Raw genomic sequence first — 7,381 nt, forward strand, 5'->3', positions numbered from 1 at the left:
CATGATTTTGTGGCAGCTAAGCATCGGTAGAATTATCGATGTACTACTGTCTACGATGATGATAATGACTAACCTCAATGTGTCTTCTCATTAAACAACACAATTGAAATCCTGTGTAGACTCTCTAAATCTAATGTTTCTTACTTAATGGGAAATGTCAGATTTACCCATAGTAACTAGTGCTACCCATGTTACTAGTAATTCTCACTTAACATACAATAATTCATAACCCCTATATATCTCTACCATTCCAGTGAATAGCACTGCTGTTGTCTACATTCCTTCCCCTTTCCTTTCCCCTCCGTTTCAGGCTTGTTCTTATGCTGATGATTAAATTTAACTTTTAGACCGATTAACTTTACACTCATTACATGGTCAAGAAGTGTTTAAACTTTCTCTCACCCCTTTAAATGTTTACACAAACATGAATTATACAACCCTCAAACAAATAATTAAAACTCGAAAAAAAATCCTTTAACTTGGAGTTAAAATGTAACATTGTACATAATAAATTAATAAAAAAAACTTAATGATAGTGTTACGACAGCGGAAGTCACGCGATGCTGTAAGTATGTGCGCTGGAGTTTCAAGAAGGATCATGACTGTTCCTGGCAACTCTAGTCTTTTTCAGACGCCCCCTATTTTAGTATATAAGCCCGGCAAATAATTGCAGATAGACAGGTATAGAGACAGATAATTGAGCCAAGCGAGCGGTCGTAAGTAAAGGGCGCGAATCGTTGTGAATTATAGCGTGTAGTTAAGTTAAAGTTATTGTGGAAATTCTGTGTATTGCAAAGTTGTATTGAGAAAGAATAAACTAGTTTTATTTAAGAAAGGACTTGTATCGCTGAAGTTCCTCGAGAAGAATTTATACCGGGAAATTAACAAACAAGCAGATACGAAACAAATTGGTGCCAGAGAGTGTGACAAAAAAAAAAAGAAGATGGAAACGAGAAGTGGCAAATCAAACTACAGCTTAGCAGATTTGATGGCAGAAATACAAGAACAGCAAAAGAAACAAGAAGAACGAGAAAAGAAACAAGGAGAGAGATTACAGCAGTTGTTGGAGGAAAAAGAAAGGAAACAAGAAGAGAGATTACAGCAGTTTTGGAGGAAAAAGAAAAGAAACAAGAAGAACGAGAAAAGAAACAAGAGGGACTGCAGCAGTGGTTGGAGGAGAAAGAAAATAAACAAGAAAGTCTCCAACAGTTGAAAGAAAGCCAGCATACACAAATGGAAAAGATGAGTCAATTTCAAAGTGAATTAAATACATTAAAGGACGATTTATTGTCTTTTACACAAGGAGGATATATTAGCCATGGGCCTAGTCAGCCTCAGACAACGGGAAGCCCCTTCCAGACCCCACAGCTAAACCCTAATGCAGACATTTTCAGTCCTGCCAGAAGTCAGATTCCAGACATGTGTGTCAACAACAAAGGCCAAATTCTGGTAAGTGTTAAAAGAGAGGTTGAGCTACCCAAGTGCTATCAAGCTGAAGTCAAAGTGACTAAAGGAGTTGATGATGGTGAAGTGGAACCAGGTATAGATACTAAAGCAGAACAGGAGAAAGACCAAGATTGGAAGCCAATAATTGCTTTTCTAAAAGCAAGTGTTTTGCACCCTGCTTGGGAGAAGGTGTCTAGCTTAAGCCATGTGACAAAGAACTGTTGGGCACAATGAGACCAGTTGAAGCTTGAAGATGGTATTCTTGTCTGGAGATGGGAAACTGCAGATGGGAAAGTGACGACCTGGCAAACAGTTATACCGAGAAAGTTACGGGAAGTTGTGCTGCATCAATCCCAAGATAGTTTAACAGGACATCTCGGAGTTAAAAAGACATTGAGTCACCTATGGCAGAGATTTTACTGGATAGGTATGAGGCAAGATGTGGAAGAATGGTGCAGGACCTGCAGTACATGTTGTGCTAGAAGGGGACCCAAGCATAAGGGACGTGCTCCAATGAAGCTATATCAAGTTGGTGCACCAATGGAAAGAGTAGCCATTAACATTGCTGGTCATTTGCCCCAAACTAGTGCTAGAAACAAGTACATTTGTGTGGTGATGGATTATTTCTCCAAGTGGCCTGAGGTATATTCAATACAAAATCAGGAAACTACAACTGTAGCTTCGGCTATTAGTAATTTCTTCTTCAGATTTGGTGTGCCATACAAACTCCGTTCAGATCAAGGCCGTAACTTTGAATCGGCTGTATTCCATGAATGCTGCAAGTTGTTTGGCATATGTAAGACCAGAACAATGCCACTCCACCCACAGTCTTATGGGATGGTAGAAAAGTACAATTGGACAGGAATTGGCAAAGTTTTGTAATAGCCGCCAAGATGACTGGGATGTCTTACTCCCTCCACTGTTGATGGCCTATAGAACAGCAGAGCATGAAGCCACTGGATACACTCCACCAAAGCTGATGTTTGGTCGGGAACTTCGGTTGCCAGTGGACCTGATAACAGGACGCCCACCTTACGAAGAGTTGCCTGAAAATGTGTCAGAGTTTGTGAAAGTGTTCTCGGAAAGGATGGATGATATTCACCATCAAGTGCATTCAAACTTGAAAACGTCTGCTGATTCGATGAAGTTAACTTATGATAAGAGATCTACTGAAGTCAGGTTTGTACCTGGAGACAAGGTATGGTTGCATAATCCTAAGTCTCCTAAGTTGTCATCTCCATGGGAAGGCCCATATGACATAGTGGATCGTCTCTCAGACGTGACCTTCCGAATAAAATGTGGTCGGGGAGGTAAGCCAAAGGTGTTGCATGCCAACAGGCTTTGGCGTTATCACAGTCCAAGACATTTCAATTGGACCGAAGTGAACAACAGAACAGATGATGCTGCTGAAGATGTGTCACCTGAAAAAGCCACTGTCGAAGAAGAAACTCTTCCCGGTTTTGAGAAGAGAAACAGTGAAGCTGTTAATGAAGTTACTACCACTGATGTGAATGATTGTTACCGATAATATGACATTTCCTGATAGAGCAGATGAACCCCACGTGAAGCAGAAGTCAACGAGACAGAGACCAGTACAGAAGAAGATACGTCCCATAAAATTAAGAGACTTTATGGAATTTTAATTTTGTGTTTGTAAATTTTGTAAATTTTATCAATTTATTGTTAATTATCTATTGGTTTAATGTAAGTGGCTATTGTTCGGGACGAACAATACTAAGGAAGGGGCAGTGTTACGATAGCGGAATTCACGTGACGCTGGTAACACGTAATGAGTATCTAGAAGGTTCGTGAAGGCTCGAGTGTTTGCCAGACGCCCTCTATTTTGTATATATAAGACTGCCAAGAAGTGACGATATAGATAGTTGCAGATAGAGCGATAGAGACAGATAATTGAATCAAGTGAGCGGTAGTGACTATAAGTAAAGTGCGTGAAACGTTGTGAATTATAGCGTGTGTTTAAGTTAAAATGACCATGGAAATTCTGTGTATTGAAAAGTTGTATTGAGAAAGAATAAACTAGTTTTATTTAAGAAAGGACTTGTATGACTGAAGTTCCTCGGGAAGAATTTTTTACGGGAAATTAACAAACAACCAGAGACGTAACAATACATATTAATACACAATAGTTTTTCAAATTATAGTGAAATATACAAAATTTACAGTCCACAAGATTAAAAACGAGAATCTACTTCCCCTCAACTTAAGTTAGCCAGCAGATCATAGTGGCACACACTATGTCTTGATCTTGATTTTTACTAGGACCTTCTTAGTGTAAGCCAACTCAGCCCGCAAGTAGTAAACTTTTCCCTCAAACTGTGATGGAGTTATTTTCTTGTGCCATAGCCAGTTGTCCTCTCGATCATAAAACGTCCAAGCTTCAGTCAACATTCACCATCTCCTGGCAGTGCTACTTTTAGACAGGAATTTAGTTTACCATTGGCTGGTTGTTAATCACTGTGGATGGCTTCATAGGAAGCTTCACCCTCAATTCTCTTTGGGTCTATTCCTGGGCTCACTTTATTGTTGATGTCTTGGCATTTCTGACACATTTAATTCTTGTGTCATTTGTCTTTGTAACAATATATAAACCTTGTATTGCTTAGTACTGATCGTACTTGAAGAAGACAGACCTATGTTCTGTCGAAACATGTAGTATATTCTACCATCAATAAAATTCTTTCTTAGCTTATAAATCGTTGTTTCCCTATGTATTATTATATAGGTCATCTTTATCCATCTCTAGGAGTGGACCAATATTATCCAGGACTATTCTCTGTACAGGAGAACCAACAAATCATTGTTGGAATTTAACCTGTTTAGATGTACATTTCTTCTGTGTGACACACTCATTACACAGTGTTCATTCAAATGTTGAATACCTTGACTCGAATGTGGCCAGAATAACTGTCATCGAACGTTAGCATAAGTAACATCATGGAATCCTTTGGCCTTTATTTTATGCAAAGCCTGGAGATGTTTGTGCCTTAGACCACCAGCTGTTAGGTTGAGAACCATCTCTTGGTAACAGTGGTACAGCACATTTTGTTGCACTTGTAACGGTTTGTACAGATGCCATGGGGTACGTGTATATGTGCTACATCCCTACATTTTTAAACATTGAATACATTTACTTATTTCACGAGTGACTGTAGTTTTATACAATCAGCTATCTGGTCCTGTAAACACATCGGCATACTCCACCTATTACTCACTGAGTTGTTTCCATTGGATTGAGTCTAGATTGTTTGCACAATCCTCGACTAGCAGTCTCAGGTGTGTTGGTATGTGAATGCTTAATTTCGGATACAGTGTTATGGACACAATTTAGCATTTTTGCTAGCATTGATAACTCATTCTTCACTTACCATGTCAATAACCTTCCAGCTTTCAGCTATATAGTCAACTATTCATAATTGCAGAGCTGCATCAGGATTTCGTTCCATTTTGAACAGATAACTGCTTGAGCTAATACCACTTGTGTTTTGATTAGGAAACAGCATATTTCCTGTATGTACTTAATAACCACAGTACAAGCCATTGATGCACTGGACATTATTCAAAGTAAACAGTGAAATACCACTTGAGTACATAAGGATACTGAAATTTCCTCTCCCACATTTATTCGTGTAGTCCACTGTTTCTTGGATCCTTCTGACTGGTATTGGATGCTCTTATTATGAAACATCAGTTCACGTGTTGCACAGGCGAAACTCACTGATAAGCTCCACAGTATTTCCAAGAATGTTGATAACAGAACTGATTAGTCTGATTGATGGTTTTGCTCTAAGTGCCTCATATACCAAGAGAGCTAACAGTTTTGTAGCCACTCCTCTTTTTACAAGGATCTCTAAATCTCGCCATTTTAAGCCAACAGACACTTACCAAAATACACCCAACCATGAAAGAGACAGACTGACCACCACACTCTTAGATACAAAATTTTCATCACATTCTCCCATGTCTGTGGGCAGATTTGAGTTGGGCTCTTCTACTTCCCAGAGCTACAGCTGTAGCACTGAGCACTTGCTGAAAACTAACTTCCTCATTGGCTGAAACTTATAGCCAGCTCTGCCTAGCTGATTTGCAAAGTAGGGGCAGTTCACTCCAAAGAGACCCAATTCTCTGCAAGCAATTTGTGTGTTTTGCTCCTCCCGAATAGAACAACACCCAGATGAACGTAACAGCACAGGTTCAGTATCTCTGCCATTAGAAAACCAGAACAGCCCTATTTGTTCCCTGAAAACCAGTGTGGTTGGTTGATCCATGGCTGGTTTGGACCCTCATATGAACAGGATCCTTGGTAAGATGGTGAAGTCAGTGTAGCTGCTGCCATAGGCTCCTTCCATTCCTTTGCCTGACTTGAAGTTACTACTTTGTATGCATCTTGTCAGAGACTGCTTCAGTAATGGTAAAAAGGTCTCTCACACCCAGATGATGCCACATTGTGTTTTAGTTCTGCAGAGATCCATCCTGAGAGAGAGAGAGAGAGAAAGCTGTGGGATTAAACACTAACTAGTAGTTGACCGACTGTGGTCCTCTTTGCAAAAGTACATATGCTGCGCTTCTTCGCTTGTTTGTTTTATAGCAAATATTGTGTTTGTTTCATTTAAAACTTATCCAGTCCCATTATTTCTCACACAAGAAAGCTCATTCAAACTTTTAAACATAGTGTTACGTCTCCGTTCGTTAATTAATTTTCCGTAAATTCTTTCCAACTAAACTTTAGCGACACAAGTCATTTCTTAAATAACACTGGTTTATTCTTTCCGAATACAACTTTACGATACACTTAATTTCAACAGTCGCTCTATAACAAACGCTATAACTCACGTCTCACGTGGCCAACAACATTCTGTCCGCATACATTCAATGACTCATTACCTGTTGTCCCGTCACGTTGTGAACGTCTTATATATACAAGACTAACACATGTCTAGTAAATGCTAGGTCATTCATGAAGGAACAGGATATTTCTAGAAAGACGTGGCGTGATACTAGTCACGTGACCTCGCTGACGCAACAATAGACTAGTCCACAAATTTCCTGGCTGACATTGCTGTTATTAGCGGATCTATTTATCTTATACCTGTGTTGAAATCGGTTCATCTGAAAAAAACAAACAAACACATATTTAACACGAAACCTCGTATTTACTTAGCGTAACTATGCTACCAGGCTACTGGTCATTTGCCTCTCCGCGTTGGCGGGACCGAAATCTGCACAACAAGTGAAAAATTGTAATCATTACATCCTTGAATAAGGTTACATATAGCAATGTTTACCATAGGCGGTAACAGGATACATCAAATTTGAGAATGACAAAGGAACAAAGGCAACTCGAAACAAGATCAACTTAATTGCTTTCTTGATCACGTATTATGTGAATCCTGCGCATATTCAAAGAGAGAGAGAGAGAGAGAGAGAAAATAAATTCAAAATAGATATTAATACTACAGAATAAATAATAAATTCATATACGAATAAATAATATATTCAGGTAAATATTATAACATTACAAGAAGTTTTATATTGACTAAACAACGATATACAACTCCAGAAATAAAGTAGTGAATGTTGAAGAAGTCATAAGAATGGCTTGAATGAATTTATGGTCAGGATATTGGCTGGTCTGCAGATCAAAACGTCGAAACATGATGCCTCTGAGCGCACTCTGCACTTCAGCTGTGGGTGCATTATTAAAGTGACAGTCAATCTTATTACTAATATTTAAGAGATAGAAAAATCCTTTGTAGGAGCAACTATACCTGATAATGCTTGAAGACGGCTTGAATGGGTAATGAAGAAAAACTTTAATATCAGTTTACCATAACAGCAAATGTACAACGTTTCGACAAGGTTTTGTCATGATGATGAAACGTTGTACATTTGCTGTTATGTTAAACTTATATTAAAG

The sequence above is a fragment of the Limulus polyphemus genome, unplaced genomic scaffold (genome assembly GCF_000517525.1).
Source record: "Limulus polyphemus unplaced genomic scaffold, Limulus_polyphemus-2.1.2 Scaffold106, whole genome shotgun sequence".
Classification (NCBI taxonomy): Eukaryota; Metazoa; Arthropoda; class Merostomata; order Xiphosura; family Limulidae; genus Limulus; species Limulus polyphemus.